The 19,806-nt window shown below is 44.4% G+C and overlaps 1 protein-coding gene across 7 annotated transcripts in view; it reads right to left on the bottom strand.

Annotated features, from left to right (window-relative positions):
• The window catches only part of LOC113931451 (OFD1 centriole and centriolar satellite protein), an 84,062-nt gene extending 64,713 nt beyond the window's left edge, over positions 1-19,349 (bottom strand). For 2 of the 7 annotated variants that reach the window (XM_035725911.1, XM_035725908.1), the window contains exon 1: positions 1,574-1,581. The gene's annotated coding sequence lies outside the window, so the exon portion shown is untranslated. Of the gene's footprint in view, positions 1-1,573; positions 1,605-1,875; positions 1,896-2,760; positions 3,707-5,650; positions 5,707-19,238 lie in introns of those variants that run through there. The other 5 variants (XM_027609424.2, XM_027609425.2, XM_027609426.2 and 2 more) reach the window with 5 other exon arrangements.
• Positions 19,350-19,806: the final 457 nt, after the last annotated feature.

Raw genomic sequence — 19,806 nt, forward strand, 5'->3', positions numbered from 1 at the left:
ACTTGTCCGTAACTCTTATTGGCTCTTTTAAGTTACTACTACAATAATTACTACTATAACTGATACAATTTAAAGTGGCCAACAAAACTGTGAGGCAATCAAAGTACTTACCTCTTGGAGACGTTTTTGACTTCAGTGGATTGCTCTGCTCAATGCCCAAACTACATTCATGTCAGAGAGGAAATCGAAACAATCCCAAACCCCTTAATCTCCTGACATAGGTAACAACTTGGTAAATCTGTTCCTTGTTAACTTTGCAATCTTGCTTAAACTATTTCAATTTATAGAAAAAAAGAATAACAAAAACCAAAATTGCATACCAGCTATTACGAGATGAGGAAAAAGCACTAGTCTAAGGTCCTATCCTTAACACTCTTCAGTGGTTCTCCAGATTTTCAGATCTAAGTCCAACTTCTAAGACAAGACACCTAGCCCTGCTCCCCATTTCTGGCTTCAGTCATTGACAAATGCACAGTCAGATGGAACTGAAATTCAATTCCACTTGCTCAGCTCCTTTGCTCTCCCTTGCCTGGGCCCTGGCACAGGCTGCTTCCTCTGCTGGTGATCCTACCCCACTTCACCTAACTAACAGCTGAGCCCTTGGAACCACTCAGCATGGTCATCACCAACACCTTCCCCAGCAGCCCCCATTCCAAGACTGTTCCTTTCACAAGATTTTCAAGATACATGAACTCAAGAGTTCTCTTCTGTGTTCTAAGGATGTAAGAGATGTGTGTGAGTCTAGTATATCATTTATCTCAGTGTTTGAGTAAGTCTCCAATTACCTTACCAGACACAAAGTTTTACTGCACAGCACTGAATTGTTAGGATCTTCACATCAAATTATAAACCAGATTATGCAATCTAATAACCTCCCCCCAGATGACTGGTTGCATATATCTACCAAATTTAGTCTTAGAAATTCCTTGAGATTTGTCATTTATAATTTTATCAGGACACTTTGACACAGTTCTTTTCTTTTTTCATAATAATGTAGGATTTCCTAGTTGGTGCCATTATTCTGATTAAACAAATCTGAGGTATGCTAGACCCATACACCAGGAAGTGGGGTATGATTTTTCACAATTCCCATCTATAATCTGGGGCCTTGCAGATACCCTCTTTGCAAGGATGCTAGCATTTGCTAAAACAATATATACACAAACATTTCTTTGATTCTTACTGTAGAATTGTATATAAACATACATGGCGATACAGATAATGATATAAACCATCTTATTTCCCATTGAATCCAACAAAAGCTAGCTTCAGGCAATCTATACATTAACATAACCATAACTGGCTTGGAGACATTAAAAATACTCCCTTTTTCTTTTCTAAAAATAGTAAAACCCTTTGAAACTTCAGCATAAGATGAATGAATAAAGGTATCTTGTTATGTTATTTTCAGAACTCACCTTAAAATATAATGTGAAGTCTTTTTTACTCCACAGTTCGGAATGATTGCCCACAAGCAACCACAGCAAGGTTAAAACATGACTTTAACAATTCAGCTAAATTTGATAAAGAATCCTGAATAAGAAAAGCATATTACATAGGTCATAAATGTTACCTTAATTGTTCAGCTCAAGCAGCATCATTATCTGCAAAGAAAAAATTAGAAAGCTCATTTTAGCAATGTACGTTTAATTTGTTTTCATAGTTTTAAGAGTAAAAACAAAAATTAAAATGTGAATAAATATGACTTCTATGAGCATCTGGATTCTTAATTTAAAAGGAAAACCAGAAAAAATAAAACTAAAAATAAATGGAAAACCAACCAAAAACTAATGATGTAATATATGGTGATTAACATAACAATAAAAAAATTAAGGGGAAAAATAAATAAATAAATAAATAAATGGAAAACCATACCTGAAAGCTGTCCATGACCTTTCTCAGCCCAAAAGAAATCCTAGAATCAAATACTACACTTTTTAAAAAAGATTTTTATTTATTAATTTGTCAGAAAGAGAGTGGGCGCACACGCACATGCAAGTGCACAAGCAGGGGGAGCGGCAGGCAGAGGGAAAAGCAGGCTTCCCACGGAGCAGGGAGCACAATGCAGGACTCGATCCCAGGAACCCGGAATCATGACCTGAGCCGAAGGCAGACGCTTAACCAACTGAGCCAGCCAGGCGCCCCCAAATACTACACTTCAATCACTGCTTTTTCGAGAAGGTTTTTGCCTGCCCACCCTTCTTTTCTAAGTTTCACACTCAAACAAGTGCAAGATATTTTTAGGATAAAAATGTAAACTATGGGGGCGCCTGGGTGGCTGAGTCGGTTAAGCGTCTGCCTTCGGCTCAGGTCATGATCTCAGGTCCTGGGATTGAGCCCTGTGTTGGGTTCCCTGCTCAGCAGGGAGCCTGCTCCCCCCGCTTGTGCTCTCTCGCCCTCTCTCTCTCACCCTCTCTCGCTCTCAATATAATTTTTTAAAAACGTAAAATACGTCATTCTTCAAAATTTGCCCAAATTTTGCGTGGCTGAGAATAATCCTATTCCAAAGAATTAAATAAAGCTAACACAAACAAGAAAAAGGAAGAGTCACAAGAGAGGGAGGGGCACCAACGCAACAAAGGAAAAGCTGGGCTAAGGCTAAGGCTAAGGCAGCGCTATGTCAGGAAGCTTCTGGGCAGCCAAGGCAGAGATGAAAACTTTTCTTGTGACAGAACAGTAGCCCATTATCAGAAAGGAGAAGGGTTCTTGGTGCCAAAGGCCAAGAGCACACACCCCTGGGCGAGCTACCTGACATCCTACCTCCTAGGGCCCCTAGGAAGATTCACTGGGTCACGGACAGCAGGTAAAAGCGTTTCACTACAGTGCCAGGCTCATTATAGGAGTGCAAGAAGTTTCTGTGGGATGAACACGTGAAGAAGTCTTTACTGGCAGTTTTAAGGAAAGGTTTCTTTCATGACCATTTCTTCAGTCAAATTTCAGTAAGAGTCCTGGGCAGAACAGAGAAGAGGATTATGCAGGCAGACATGAGGAAGCCAGAGGATCCGAACCCTAGAGACCGAATTCACTGCGAAGGTTTCTGAGTGACGTATTATGCGGGCAGCTGGACTGAAGCACTAGCGCTCTCTTAGTCTAAACCGAAGGTTTTATCCCTGACACACACCTTTTTTAAGCAAAGGGCATTTCTGTGAAACTTACATACGGCAGCCCTTAACTTATAAATTCAATCAACGAATAAATGAAGACTCTTCAAAATTTTGACATTTGGGGTTAAAGATGAAATAGCAACAGTAACAACAGCTGTTAACAGTGAACACTGACTAAGCCCTATAAGCCCTTTCCTCCGCTTCAATGCATCCACTCCTCTCAACTGTGTCCCTATCCCTCCACTACAGATGAGGATCCTGACTCAGAGAGGTCTACTACCTTACTTGAGGTCACACAGCTAGGAAAAGATGGAGAGAGGGAGATCTCAGGGCAGCTGACTGTTCCAAGGCCTGCCACTTACCCTATTAGGCTCAGCTGCCTTTGCATTTATTTCTGAGGGTTTTCCTGTTGACTGCCGAATGAACATAAGCAGCTGCGATGCTCAGAGTCTTTCAACTGCGGGCTTTATTTCAAGAACTGCACAAGAACAAGGTAACCTGACAGAACTAGTAGTGTTCAATCCACTGACATGTACTATAAATAAAGCACATCTAGGGGCACCTGGGTGGCTCAGTCGTTAAGCGTCTGCCTTCGGCTCAGGTCATAATCCCAGGGTCTGGGATCGAGCCCCACATCAGGCTCCCTGCTCAGCGGGGAGCCTGCTTCTCCCTCTCCTGCTTCCCCTGCTTGTGTTCCATCTCTCACTGTCTCTCTCTGTCAAATAAATAAATAAAATCTTAAAAAAAAAATAAAGCACACGTAACGGTGATAAGTTGTTTTTTTTTTTTTTTTTTTTAAGATTTATTTGAGACCGGGGTGCGGGGGGGGGGAGGGGGGGGAGCAGACTCCCTGCAGAGTGCAGAGCCCAACGCAGGTCTTGATCCCAGGATCCTGGGATCACAACCTGAACCGAAGGCAGTCACTTAACCAACTGAGCCACCCAGGCTGCCCCAAGTGCCAAAGTTTTAATAGAATTTCAATAGTTTAAACACTCTTTTTAAAGACTTTATTTATTTTACAGGGAGAGAAAGAGAGGGAGGGAGCGCATGCAAAAGGGAGGAGGAGCAGAGGGAGAGGGATGAGCAGATTCCATGCTGAGCATGGAGCCTGACATGCGGCTCGATCTCACAACCCTGAGATCATGACCTGAACTGAAATCAAGAGTTAGATGCTTACCCAACTGAGCCACCCAGGAGCCCCTAAACGTGTTTTAAATGAAATGTGAATCAAATATTGGCAGAACTCTGAAGCATCTCCCCCAGAAGCCTAGTGTTCCACGGAGTAGGTGACAAAGCAGTTTTTAAACAAGTGCTTAGTGCAGCCTCCTGTGTGCCAGACACTGTGGATGCAGCCACACCCACCCGGTCCCTGCCACATGCAGCTTGTAGTTGGGTTAAGTGACAATCTGCACACAAACCCATGTGCGTTACAACTATGGCAAGACCTACAAATGAGGCACTTGACAGAGAGTGCAAGTATTCATGCTGAACCAGAAACCAAACAACTTAAATAGCTCAGGGGATTCTGCCCAACATCTCCCTCGGTGAGTGAGGGATGCAGTGTGTAAACTTGCGGCTCTCTCAGTCACACCCAGGCCCCACATGTGAGTACTTCATGGAGTCACCTGTGATTCCAGACCTCAGGGGGACTTAATTTTCATACACTACGACCCTGTACCTCAGCCAGCTACTTCACCTGCTGCTCAGTTAAAAAGGTGGTAACTTCCGAGGCCAGAGGGAAACTGGGCTGTGTTCAAGTGTGTTAGTGAGAGACTACACACCAGTTTCCAGTGCGGGCTCTTCCAAAGCAATGTCTCAATGATCATTTTAGCTGCATGCCGTCCATAGAGAGCAGCCTCATTAAGGTCTGATTCCACTGTAGGGGGATTTGACCCAGGGTAAGTAGGTCTGATCACAGGCTAAGTCCACTAGCAGGAAGCTCAGCAACAGGGAGAGGAGAAAACCCCAAGAAAAGCAGAGGGAGCTGGAGTAAGGAAGTGGTGAAGGAAGAGGCCAAGGCAGAGGAAGAACCCGAGATAGGCCTGAGCACCTGGAGCCCAGAGAGGGAGGAGAGTGCTATACACAGGGGACTGAAACAGGCAGGGCCTGAGACACATGGGAAGGATTTCCATCTACACCCCTGAAATGATGAGAGCACTTTAAGAGCTTCAGCAGCAGGCAACCTGATCAGATGTAAATCCAGAAAGGTAACTGGCTGAGGTGAGGGAAAGAGGAGGCACTCGGGGTAGAGCTTCAGTGGATGCCCTTATGATCCCTTTTAACTACCAATGGCATCAGCTGGCTTTGAGATTGAAAATGGTGGGTTTTCTGCCTTGTAGTTGGATCCTGCAGTAAGATGTTCACTCTGTGGCTTTATACCTCACCTCCCTTTCATCTTTTCCTCTTGCCACCCCTTGCTAACTCCTGCTCACCCCTGTAGATGCAGCTAGACCCCATCTCCCACTGAAGTCCCTTCCCCCCCCAATTCCTAATGCACCCTGAACATGCCTCTAAGTGCAGACGTAATAATAATGAAATTGGCATACCTACTATGTCTAATAAAAATGAAATATGCCTGGGGCACCTGGCTGGCTCAGTTGGTAGAGGATGCAACAACTCTTGATCTCGGTGTTGGTTCGAGCCCCATGTTGGATGTGGAGATTACTTAGAAAAACAAAATAAAATGTTAAAAAAAAAAAAAAGAAGCTCTCTAAAAAGACTGTTTCATGGAAACACATTATACCATTAAAAAATGCCCATACTTTTCCCCGAGTTACCAATTTTCTAAAGTATAGCAGGGGCGCCTGGGTGGCTCATATGGTTAAGCGTCTGCCTTTGGCTCAGGTCATGATCCCAGGGTTCTGGGATCGAGCCCCACGTCTGGTTCCTGGCTTGGCTGGGAGCCTGCTTCTCCCTCTCCCTCTGCCTCTCCCCTGCTCATGCTCTCTATCTGTCTGTCTCAAATGAATAAATAAAATCTTTAAAAAAATAAAATAAAATAAAATATAGCAAAAAATGCATCCCCATACTATTCTAAAATCATCTCAAAAAGAAAAAAAAAGAAATTTTGCAAAAATGTCAACAGTAGGGCAAATGCAAATGCCCTAAATGCCTAACTGGGGATATTTTGCACTCCCTGAGGAAACATGGAAAGGTGGGACTGTAGAAATATGCTGTTGCTGAATGATAAAACTACATGCATACCATGATCACAGCACAGAAAACCTTACAGGTTTATATTAAAGCCTGCAAGAGGGGCACCAGGGTGGCTCAGCTGGGTGAGCGTCAGACTCTTGGTTTCGGCTCAGGTCATGATCTCAGGGTTATGAGATTGAGACCCATGCCAGGCTCCAAGCTCACTGTGGAGTCTGTTTCACATTTTCTCTCCCTCTCCCTCTGCCCCTCCTACTTGTGCACTCTGTCTCTCTCAAATAAAGTCTTTAAAAAAAAGATTTATTTATTTGAGAGAGACAGAGAGCGAGATAGAGAGCACAAGTGGGGGTAGGGGCAGAGGGAGAGGGAGAAGCAGACTCCTTGCTGAGCAGGGAGCCCGACACAGGGCTCAATCCCAGGACCCTGAGATCATAACCTGAGCCGAAGGCAGACACTTAACCGACTGAGCCACCCAAGTGCCCCTAAATAAATAAATCTTACAAAAAAAACCAAGTAACCCAATTTAAAAACAGGCATAAATGGTCAACATCATTAGGGAAATGTAAATCAAAACTACAATGAGATACCACTTCATATCACTAGGATGGCTAGAATCAAAAAAGACAGACAATAGACAAGTGTTGATGAAGATATGGAGAAACTGGAACTCTCATACACTGCTAGTGGGAATGTAAAATGGTGCAGGGATAGTGGAAAATAGCCTGGTGATTCCCCAACAAGTTAAACATAAACCTTCCATATGACCCAGCAATTCTTCTCTTAAGAGAAATGAAAACATACTCCACACAAAAATTGTATGTGAATGTTCATAGCCGCATTATTCATAATAGCCAAAAAGTGGAAACCACTCAAATGTCCAACAACTGAATTGTTAATAACATTACATGTGGCCTCCCATTTATATGTAATGTTCAGAATAGGCCAACCCACAGATAGAAAGTAGAATTGTGGTACCAGGAAACAGGTGGGGAAAGGTAAATGGGGAGTGATTGCTAATGGGTACAGGGATTCTTTGTGTGTGTGTGGGGGGGGGTGATGAAAATATTCTGGAATTAGATAGTGGGTGATGGCTGCACAATTCTGTGAATATACTAAAAGCCAATGAATTGTATACATTAACGGTGAATCTTATGGTATGTGAGTTATATCTAAAGAATACAGGTGTACATTTATAGATGCACACACTCACACAAATACGTACGCGTCCTAAGAATTGTCAAAGACGACCCTAAAATTAGATTCATGCAAAGCACGAATGATCTCCTTGTCGCTTCATCAGTGTCCTTTGAATGAACTGTGACACACACAGTAGATAGCTTAGGATTACAATACACGTGCTGGCACCACCACATGCTGTCTACAGCACACACTAATCTGCATGGGAAAATGGATAAGTAGGTCACGGGCAGCAAAGAAAATGAACTACGTTTTCAGCACATACCTCAAAACTGAAGACAAAAAGCACTGCATGTCCACCCTTTACTTTTTACAACACTATTTTTCCAACTTTTCTATTGTATACTTTTATCTTAACTATCAATTGTTTACAGATAGTTTATTAGCAGTACCCTTTTCTCTGGCTTTCCCCAACCCTTTGCTGGTTTCCAAAGCCATTATACTACAGTAAACCAAGAGGGAGTCAGATCCAAGCAGAAAAAATATAAATCTCTAATAGGAATGTTTGTAGGGATTAAAGGCAGACATTTTTTATTGTTTATAGATCCAACTGCCTCCATTCTTAACAGTTAACTAACCCCATTTATTTCTTCATTATTTTCATTATATATAAAGGTTTAGAGCATGGCATTCCAAGGGCCATCCAACCTCACAAACCTGTCCCAATTATAACACTACAACTCACCGTCCCCACACCTATCACAGGAATTTACAGCCCAGTCTTTGTTCAGGCCCTTATCTTGGACTGGGATTTCCCTCCCAACACCTAGACATCTAGGAAAATCCTAGTCATTCAAAGGCCTCACCTCATCCAAGAAGCTTGCCATGGCCACCCCCAGAAACCTAATCGTCCTCTTTTCTTTGCTCTCATCATCATTTCCACCTGATTACAGCGCTCACTCACTTGTGCTCTAACCATTGTCAGCTGTGTACACGTCTCTTCCTAATTACAATGTCAACTCCTGAGGAGGGACACACCACACCTAATTCTATCCATTCATTTGTCCTTTTTTTGGTTCTGCGAGGTATCAAATAAATGCAAAATTAAGAACAAAGAGTAAATAACTTCCTCCTTTATTCTATTCTTATTTTTCTATTTGTACTTTCCGCGCTTACAATTCTTTGTTCAATCAGTTCTTCCCCCATTCTATTTTTGAAGTCTGTTAAAATGTGTGGGAAGGGACAAAAAAACTGATTCTTTCTTGCAAGTCTAATGAAAATGCCACTTTAAGTACTACTGGCTCCAACAGGGAGCTGGTGAACATTAAAAAACAACAACATTCCTTTAATAAGCTGCCGAAGGGAGAGTAGGGCTGGGTTTGTAAACTGCTCTGCTCAAAATTTCTGATTTGAAACACATATTCTGTAACCCCTTGACTAGTCCTTACTTCCAAACACTTAAATTGAATTTATCACTCTTGTTTTAAATTTAGGAACAGATATTTTTTTCTCAAAATCACACATTCCTTTTGCATTTACCCTGAATGTCCTAGTTTAGAGGCATACCACTTATTCTGAGGTTCAAAGAAACTAACCAAGGAACGAAACGCATGGGTAATCTCTGAATTATTTCTATTTTCGCTTAGAGCTGGATTCATTTCTTGAATCTTAGTATCAGTGTCTCTCACTTAACAGCCTAATTAGTTCCACTCTGTTTCCAGTCTTCTTGGTTGTCTTGCTGAAACGCATGAGCAAGAAGCAAGTCAAGAAGTCACCACGTCTAATTGGGTGCTTTATCTCTACAGCAAGAGGTCAACACACACAACACACAACACACACACACACACACACACAAAGACTTAAGCAAAATACCATAGGAAGAGACCAATTTGAAGCCACAACTTTTTTTTTTTAGAGGTACACCTTACCAGATGAAATAAATCATCTAGTTGACCACTGAACATTACCTCACAGAGATAGCAAGAGAAGGAAAAAACTGTAAATCAAACTACACTAACACAATGCAAGAGCAGGGTGCCTGGGTGGCTCAGATGGTTGAGCGTCTGCCTTCGGCTCAGGTCATGATCCCAGGGTCCTGGGATCGAGTCCGCATCAGGCTCCCTGCTCAGCGGGGAGCCTGCTTCTCCCTCTGCTTCTCTCTCTCTCTCTCTCTCTCATGAATAAATAAATAAAATCTTTTTTTAAAAAAAAAAGAACACCCTATTTGAAGAACTCATTTCAATACTTTTTTAAAGATTTTATTTATTTATTTTAGAGAGAGAAAGCATGAGTTGGGGGGAGCCTAGGGGGAGGAAGGAGGGGGAAAAATCTCAAGCAGACGCTGTGCTGAGAGTGAAGCCTGATGTGGGGCTCGATCTCACAACCCTGAGACCATGACCTGAGCAAAAACCAAGCTTAACTGAATGAGCCACCCAGGGGACCCAATAAGTACTCTTTTTTGAAGATAAGTCACCTAATTATAAATAAACTTTTAAGAAATATATACTCACGATTTTGCTTAAAACACAAGGCACCTCTGTAGTTAGGTATACGAACTAATCATTAACAGTGGTGGAGAGAGTGGAAGGAAAAGAGAGGTTAAGGAACTAAGTCTTCCTAAACCATCTTGAAAATACAGAGCACCATGATCAGACAGAACCTTCTGCAATAATGGAAATATTCTACTCCCGCACTATCTAGTATGGTGTCATTAAGCACACATGGATGGCTTTGAGCACTTGAAATGCGACTGATCTGAGGAACTGAACTTTTAATTTTATTTAATTTTAATTAGTTTAAATTTAAATTGCTATATGAGTACTGGACAGTTTGGGTAGAGAGTGTGCTTAATTGGGGAGTCCATGAAGGAGCTGCAGGGGGAAAACACACCTCCTAGAATGACAGGTGAAACAAGGATGAATGTACAGATGCAAGTGTGTGCTTCAGCTTTTCTCCGGAAAGAGTACAAAGGGTTTCATCTGATTCTTAAAAGGATCTGTAATGATCAATACATGTCCACATCATTTGTGTGTGTACGTATACATTTTTTTAAGGTAAACTCTACCCCCAACATGAGGCTCAAACTCACAACTCCGAGATCGAGTTGCCTGCTCTACCGGACTGAGCCAGCCAGGCGCCCCTACATCATTTGTATATGATGTGTGATCCATTTGTGTTACTCATAATACCCTCCAGACTTTCATCTTTACTTGACATCACTGTTTCCCCATTCTCTCCCTCACCTGTGAGACTTTATTAATATTACATTTTGACCATGAACTGTGACAGGTCAGTGAACAGACTTACTCATGAGAAACTGCTAATCCTGGAAGTGAGGATAACATTTTATTCTGTTTAATGAGGTCCTTAAAAGAACACCCATAAATCTACCTATAAGACATTAACCTGTGAAAGACACTTAAACTGCTTAACAATAAAGACAAGAGGTTTTTTTTAGTTTAAGGTTGTTTAAGATACTTTAAGGTTGCACTGTGAGGGACACAATTCAAAGACAAAGAAATGGATAAAGGTCACAAGATAGGACTATTGGAAATTCCGGCTAGGTTTCAGGAAGAAGACTGCATTGTGAAAGAAATGAATTTAAATATGCATGTTAGCAAAATGCATTAAAGCAGCAAAACACAAATTAAATATGATCTAAAATGATCTGCTGTGACTTAAGGGAACATTGATTCTGACTCCTCAAGTCAGGTAAGAAACCAGGTGTCTTTAATTTGGAGCAGAAAAGGGTAAGGTCTGGAGAACTTCCATAAAAACCCAGGGAGGAGTTAGTACACAAACACGACCCCTAAGGCATGAAGCCACAGCAAAGTAGAACTTCTTGGCTGTTAAGAAATTAAGTAAGAGGAGTGGGGATTTCCCAAGATGTACTGCAAGAGGACAGCTATTATGTCTAGCATCTAGGACTCAAGTGGATTAGAGGAGCCCATTCTGCAGGGAAGTTGCTACCAGGTCAAAATGAGAAGACACAGAAGAGCACTGCACCTGGCTTACAGGAAAGTTCACTTCATCCCACTTCTCCATCAACGATGCCCAGTTTGCTCCAACCAAGGTACTGGAGCTGATTTTGCTTACAAAAAGCTTCCCAAGTCACCAGAGAGCTCCTAAAGGCCAATCCAGGGGCTTCTCCTCAGTCCTCATCTAAATGCCCTAAGGGACACAAAGCCCTAAAGCAAATAAAGAGAAAAATGCTTCTCTTAGGACTTCCGCTGTGTCTGCTTCCAGAAAACAGCTCCACAGTTGACCACCTGGTACAGTGAATTCTCTCAGATGTAGCCATTTGTCTGGATGTACATGACATAAAAACTCAAAGGGTACTCAAGGCATTTTTCTTAAACAAATAAAGGAATGGAGGCCCAACTGGGAAAGGATCTTATGAAATATCGTATCTCTAGCTGGAGGCATCGGTGGGACCTCTAAGTGTGAGCCGGGACCCAGCCATCATTACTGTCTCTATTAGGTCTAAAGAGCCTGGCAGTGACCTTGAAAATGCTTTCTATTTAATGGTCCTTAAAACTCCCCTTAGATGAGGCACCTGGGTGGCTCAGTCAGTTAAGCATCTGCCTTCGGCTCAGGTCATGATCCCACGGTTGTGGGATCGAGCCCCGCATGGGGATCCCTGCTCAGCGGGAAGCCTGCTTCTCCCTCTCCCACTCCCCCTGCTTGTGTTCCCCCTCTCACTGTGTCTCTCTCTGTCAAATAAATAAAAATCTTTAAAAATATACATATAGGGGTGTCTGGGTGGCTCAGTCGTTAAGCGCCTGCCTTCAGCTCAGGTCATGATCCCAGGCTTTTGGGATTGAGCCCCGCATCCGGCTCCCTGCTCAGTGGGAAGCCTACTTCTCCCTCTCCTACTCCCCCTGCTTGTGTTCCTGTTCTCGCTCTCTCTCTCTGCCAAATAAAATCTTTAAATATAAAAATATACATATATACACACACACACACAAACCCAAAAAGGAGAAGAAGAGGGAACTGTAGATGAGAGACAGCAACGAAACTGAGATGGACAGCAAATGTCCTCGTCATGACAAACGGCAGAGATGAGGACCGCTAACCCGGGGAGAAGCAGCTAACGATGAGAAAGCTGATTCCCAGGGCAGGCCTGAAGAGGCACACTGGCACTTCTTGACACTTCTTGAGACAGGCTGGCCAGGCTGAAAGCACAAGGGTTTCTCCTGAAAGGCCACAGACCCCATGACCATCCCCTCTGCACCTAGAGGCCCCTTTCGCCACCGGCAAATCTACTCCCTAAAGAAGTGTGTAGAGCAGAAAATGGGGATGAAACCCTACGGAAAACAAGGGAGAGAGGATCAAGGGTCAGTCTGCACAGGCAACAGAGGCAGGGCAGACTCTTCTAAATTTCTGAGGGAGCCACAGAGGTAGCAGACATCTGTAAGACACCAGGCAAGCTGGCGCTCAAGGGAGTTCATGGTTTCAACATGAGACTGTACCACATTCCTTTCCATGACATTGTTATCTTCGCAAAGCTAGGTTTTCCAGGGCTGCTGTGATAAAAATCAAGTACTACACAAATGTTAATGAGGAACAGGATATGAGGGTAGCAGCTGTTTGCTCCAAAACAACTATTTATGAAATTTTTTTAAGATTAGAGGAACTCAGGGTGCCTGGGAGGCTCAGTCAGTTGTCTGCCTTCGGCTCTGGTCATGATCTCGGGATCCTGGGACAGAGCCCCACATCAGGCTCCCTGCTCCGTGGGGAGTCTGCTTCTCCCTCTTCCTCTGTGCGCACGCTCTCTCTCAAATAAATAAATAAATAAAATCTGAAAAAAAAAGATACTGGAACTCCTTCAGAGAATGTTCTGCATTCACCAACGTGTGGTCCTCAAGCAGTTCTTCTGTTGTTCTGTTCTGACTTCCAACTAAACCATGTATGTATTTTCAGGTATGTTTATCTAATCACTGCTCTGATTAAATACACAAGCGAGAAACTGCACCAACTAGAGCAGGTGCCTAGCTACACACCATAGCCAAGTGACTTCTAACTTTTTGAACCTGTTAAATCAAAACACTCCTCTGAGGGCACCTGGGTGGCTCAGTCGGTTAAGCTTCTGCCTTTGGCTCAGGTCATGATCCCAGGGTCCTGGGATCGAGTGCCGCGTGGGGCTCCCTGCTCAGCAAGGAGGCTGCTTCTCCCTCTCCCTCTGCTCCTCCCCCTGTTCATGCTTGCTCGCTCTCTCTCTCAAAAAAAAAAAAAAAAAACAACACCTTAATAAATAAACACTCCTCTAAGTGTTCTACATAGCAAGTTCTAGAAAAGAAATCTGTAAGGCTTTTTTCAGGCTTCTCTAACACTGGCAACGCAACCACTCATATGAAAACTACCTTGGCCTCTGTACCCAAAAACCTAGTCCAATTCACAAGAACTTGGAATTAAAATAGTTCAGTTTAGGGGCGCCTGGGTGGCTCAGTCATTGTCTGCCTTCGGCTCAGGTCATGATCCTGGAGTCCTGGGATTGAACCCCGCATCGGGCTCCCTGCTCAGCGGGGAGCCTGCTTCTCCCTCTCCCTCTGCCCCTGCCTGTGTTCCCTCTCTCGCTGTGTTTCTCTGTCAAATGAATAAAATCTTTAAAAAAATAATAAAATAAAATAAAAAATAAAATAGTTCAGTTTACATTGAACTAACAGTTCAATTTGTTAGTTTACACTGCTCTGCTAGCCTTCACACTTGGATAATGAATGTGGCCACGGAATGAGTATATCCAGTTGCTCCATACTGTTTCTCCGTCCCCTTATCAAACAATAGCATAGATTTGTAAGGCATCAGACCTTGGACAGAAGTGCTTCTGTCTGGACAGTCTGCGTCCAGATTTCCCACCATGAAGTGAGCTGGGTTCAGTGAGGGCAGAATGTAAAGCCTGACTGCCTGCTTCATTTCTGTATTTCTTTCAAAATACATACCCGTTTTCCCCACCCAGTGCTGATCCAGTGGTCAGCTTACTTGCATTCATTTACTTCTAGCTGTCCTCTCTGTGTTCATGATAAGCAACAGCATTCTAAACCCTGTATCCACCTTCGTCAAAAATTAACAAAAAGTAATGGAAGAATACAGAATGTGGAAATACGCAGAGCTCCACTTTCACAACATGTACAATATCAAGATTCACTCTGGAAAATAGAGATTTCTCCTCCAAGGTATCTAACAAGCCTAGACACCCCAGGCTCCCTGGCAAGCACAGGCCTAGGACTACCTCCAGCCTTACCTCCTCAACACAAGGAGAGGCCAGGCCTCCTCCACCTGCTTATACACCGGGGTCCCCCAGGCCTCCTCCCTCAGGTATCCAGAATGTGCCTCTGCATCACAGCTTTCCCAACTCCGTGAGGCATTTTATGAGTTCAGTGCCGCCCCGCCCCCCCCCCCGGCCCAATCCTTAATAAATGTTCTCTGTTGATGACCTACTTAGTCACAAGCTCTGTTTTCTGGTCCCCGGTTTTGACCAACAAATTTATTACCTAGCTAGCTTTCAAGTGAGACGCGTTTCTCAAACACACAGGCACACTTCTATCTGACTTATTCCCTCCTGCTGCTTAACCTGCATGTTGCCTGGAGCGGAACTACTTGGAAGCCAATAATATAATGTCTCTACTTGGTGTCATATACTCTCATAGAGATTGTAAGGTACAACCATCTCATTTTACAAAGAAAGAAATGTGGTGACCTAACTTGGCCAGAGCAGCAAGCCAACTATACATCGAGCAAGACTCCTCTGAGGCCAGTGCATGTTCTTCCTGCACCAATTCCTCTTGACCCTTCCCAGAATGAAACCCTTCGAATCAGGAAAGAACATATATATCCCTTTGCTAGATCCCATATGATAGCAATCATTTCTGGGTGTACAATTTAGCATCCCCTTTACCCCACAGGAGATAACTCCTGATAAGAGACAGAGAAATCTGTAAGTAACAAAGAACATGCTGTCCATCAGCGTAAGTCAAAAGCAAAGCTACCCACGAAAGAGCCATCCCAGCTGCATGAATAACACTTTCACAGTGATTCCTAAACAGATAGCCAAACCTTTCTGACTCCTCCTCTCAATCACTGACCCCCAAAGTTCGCCTAATAATTACATCCACCACCACAATGAAGTAGTACATATACTGAAGGGCCTAGTCTTAGACAGGTATGGGGAAAATGGCTGCAAAACAACAGAAAGAAAAGAAAATGATACAAAAGTCATTTTTAAAAATTTCATCATTTCTTGATTTCCACGATAAAATGCATGCATAACTACTGCCTACTGAGGCTAAATGTAAGGAAAATTTTATGCTCAACAAGAATGGCTTCTTGTAAATATTGATTCTTGTAAATATTCAGATGTGGTCAACCTAAAAAGCTATCAGAAACACATCAGGGGCGCCTGGGTGGCTCAGTCATGATCTCAGGGTCCTGGGATTGAGCCCTGCATCGGACTCCTTGCTCAGCGGGGAGTCTGCTTCTCCCTCTCCCTGCCTCTCTGCCTACTCGTGATCTCTATCAAGTAAATAAATAAAATCTTAAAAAAACAAAACAAAACACATCAATTGTTCCCCATTTCACCTAAGTCCACCCATAGTAAACGCCCTTACAGGTACCTGTGTGTGGGTATACAGCTATTTTGTTTCTTAATGACACCTAGCCCCTGACCTTGAGTAGCCCAGGCAATAAAATTGTTCCAGGACAGAGTCAGAATCTGATCTTACGATTATGATTAGACAGACTATAAGCTTCGCAGAGTTGGCAACTCCCTATTGCCCTTCATATCACCAGCACTTTCATATCAGTGCCTAACTGACTGCCCAGTGTTTATTGACAACTGGAATAATACAGAAACCAAACCCCTAAGTCTATTTCAACAGCTCTGAATGGCTCTCAAGTTCTTTTTGACACTTTTGCCTTTAAAAAAAAAAAAAAAAGATTCTGGGGGCGCCTGGGTAGCTCAGTCAGTCGAGCATCTGACTCTTGGTTTCAGCTCAGGTCATGATCTCATGGTTGTGGGATCAAGCCCGGCGGCCGGCTCTGTGCTCAGCGCAGTCTGCTTGGGCTTCTCTCTCCCTCTCCCTCTGCCCTTCCCCTGCTTGCATGCTCTCTCTCTAAAATGAAAGAAAAAATCTTAAAAAAATAAATAAATAAAAGACCCTGGGGGCACCTGGATGGCTCCAGTCAGTTGAGCGTCCGACTCTTGATTTCAGCTCAGGTCATAATCTCAGGGTCCTGGGATCGAGCCCTGCGTGAGGCTCCCCCACTCAGTGGGGAATCTGCTTGTGGATTTTCTCTCCCTCTCCTTCCACCCCTTCCCCTGCTCACGTACATGCACACTCTCTAAAATAAATAATCTTTAAAAAAAAAAAAAGATTCTGTTATCAGAAATTATTTGTTCACTCCTTAGTCTTTCAAATGAATGAATATGCCTCTTGGTCAAGGGAAATCTCTTTAAGTTCTCAAATTTTCCCCACTGTTCTTTCTTAAAATGATTAAGAGGTATCCTAAATAGGAAAATGACATTGCATTTGAAGAACTACAGAAGCGCTGAAACGTGAGCCTGTGAGTTAGACTGCTGTAAAGCAGGGTTTCTCAACCCTGGCACTAGTGACATTTTGGGCCAGACAACTCTTTGTTGTGGAGGGCTATGCTGTGCACCGTAGGATGCTGGGCAGCATCCACAGCCTCCACCCACTAGATGCCAGCCAGCAGCACTCCCTCTCAGGTGAAAACCAAAATCACCTGCAGGCATTGTCAACTGTCCCCACGGTGAGAACTACCGCTCTAAACTTACAAAAGGGGGCAGGCACCTGGGTGGCTCCGTTGGTTAAGCGTCTGCCTTCGGCTCAGGTCATAATCTCGGGGCCCTCGGATGGTGATGCGCATCAGGCTCCCTGCTCAGCGGTGAGTCTGCTTCTCCCCCTCCCTCTATGATCGCTCTCACTCTCACTCCATCTCAAATAAATACATTTAAAAATCTTAAAAAAAAAAAAGAAAAGAAAAGAAAGCAAAACTCACAAAGGCTTGCCCCGAATCCTGCCTCTGCCCTCTTCCCTACTTGTGACCTGGGAAACAGACCTAACCTTCCTATGTCCCCAGCAAATTCCTCACGAGTAAAATGGAGCTAATACCAGAGAACTGTTGTGAGAATCAAATGAAATGATGTATGAACAGGATTTATATGCACATAACATCCAGTGCCAGAGTGACTGCCCAAGAACTGGTAAGAAATGAGGGGAGGCTAAAAATTAACTTCTAGAACCAAAGGAACTTAGCTTCAGGCCTCCAGAGTACTGTAGTCTACACGGAAGGAGTGGTAAGGACAGGAAGAAACGAAAAGACACGAGAGGATGGAAAGGAGGAAGAGCACTAAGGTATTTCCCCAACCTCCAAGACAGTCAACAAGGCCAATGATGTTCTTAGTTTTCGTTGGTCTGCTATATAACCTCACAAACGATAAACCAAAAACATCCCCAAATCAGAAAACTCTCCAAAATAAGTCACCAAACCAGAAACTTTTTAGTATAAGCAAGAGGAATTTAACTACAACGACTACACAAAAATACTGAAAGCACCCGGATCACACCATCGTCTTAGATTTGGGGATCTAAGTAAGATACTGAGAGTTATGGACAAGTAGTGCTTATAATTTCGACATAAGCTCCTGAAAGAGAAACTAAGCACAGCCTTCCTAAAAGGCTGGGGAAAAAAAAAACCGAAGAGTTCTGGGTTTCCTTCATCTCTCTCGTTTTGCTCCACGAACCAGTTTCTGAGATTACAGGCAGTTTAGGGATTTTCCAGTACAGTGGTATCAGAAAGACAAACATGTAAAAATTTTTCTTTAATTTTAAAAAAGCAATCAAATTCTACTGGTTTTATCAGGTTGCTGAAATCTTATAAAAAGACTGTGATGACATGACATTTTGGAAACCAGCAGAAAAGTCATTCCTCAAAAGAACCACGGTCACGGGATGTATCATCACTTAAAAAGAAAAACAACAACAAAAAGACAACTAACACCGCCACAGCTATTTGGTCAGCACTTTAAACTCTCACCTTGCCTCTTGACAAACTAAGTTGGAAGAAAGGAACACGATTCTGAAACCTTAGCCACAGTCTCACTCAGATAATGCCCCAAACTGCCGCCAGCCCCTAGAATTGGCTCCACACTCCAAACTCCTTAACCGAGTGGTCATTAACACGTTGGCAAACGTTCACCCGGGCAGCCTGACAGAGGTCGCCAAAATCAAACCCTGTGACCGCCTTTGCTTCCTCTCCGTTAATCATTCGGGGGTATGGTTTGGTCCGGGCGGGCTGGGGCGTGTGGATGTGTGTGTGTCCCCGAATGGTTGGGGGTAAAGGGTGTTGTACCTGTGTGTCCCCGACCGACTGCGTGTCTTTGTGTGCGTGTGTTTCCCGCGGGGTTGTGTCCCCCCCCCCCCCCCCCACTCCCCGAGAACGCACGTACGTGTCGCTCTCCCCCGGCGCTTGAGTCCGTGTGCGCCCCAGGTGTTTGCGGATCTCTCTTTCCCCGGGTGTTTGCGTGTGTCTTCCCGATGTCTGGCGTCCCTCCATGTGTCCCCGCGTGTCTGGGTGTGTGTCCCTCTCCTCGGGTTACGTGGCTGTGGGAACTCGTCTTTTCTCCTGCGTCAGTCAGCAGGAGTCAGGAGGCAACAAGCCGTCCCCCGTCCCGAGACGGACGATTGCCCCGCGGCCCCGCGCAGCCCCCGCCCCGGCCGCCGCAGGGCCAGGCCGCACTCGGGGCCCACGAGCCCCCCCAGACCCTGACGCTGGCGCGCCCGGCCCCGACCCCCGCCCGGCCCCGAGGGGCGTCCGCGCTCCACTCACCTCGTGGCCACACAGAGGACGCCCGGGAGCTCGCGGCTGGCCGGTCCAGCTCCTCTCCGAGGAGAGTAGGTCGGGGCGCCGCGGGCAGGAGCGCGTAGCGCTGCGGGGGTCCAGCTCCAGCTACTCACGTCCAGCGCCCAGGGAACAACATGGCGGCGGGCCGGGGCGGGGCCCGCGGAGGCGGGGCCTCGAGGCCGCGGCACGGCCCGCCCTCACCTTCTCTCCCGGACGCCTGTCCTCTCGCTAGATCGCCGTTTTTCCCGGGGTCGGCTACTCCTCGTGTCCTCAGCTGCGTTCCGGCGAGAGGGAGCACGAAATAATAGTTATCTTTAAAAGTTCACCTAAAGTGGAAATAAACAGATCGCATCAGCACAATCACAGGTTTTTGTGATTTCCATAAGAAAACGAATATGCAAATGGTAGATGAAAAATGCAAACAGCTGTGATATTGTGGCATTAACAGGAATTTTTATAAAAGTAAATGGAAACCTTTTCCGTCATCTTGTTAAAATACCGCCTCTGTTATCTCTAAATATAAAGCGGTAGTGGAGAAAGACTACTGGAAAAC

The sequence above is a fragment of the Zalophus californianus genome, chromosome Y, assembly GCF_009762305.2.
Source record: "Zalophus californianus isolate mZalCal1 chromosome Y, mZalCal1.pri.v2, whole genome shotgun sequence".
NCBI lineage: Eukaryota > Metazoa > Chordata > Mammalia > Carnivora > Otariidae > Zalophus > Zalophus californianus.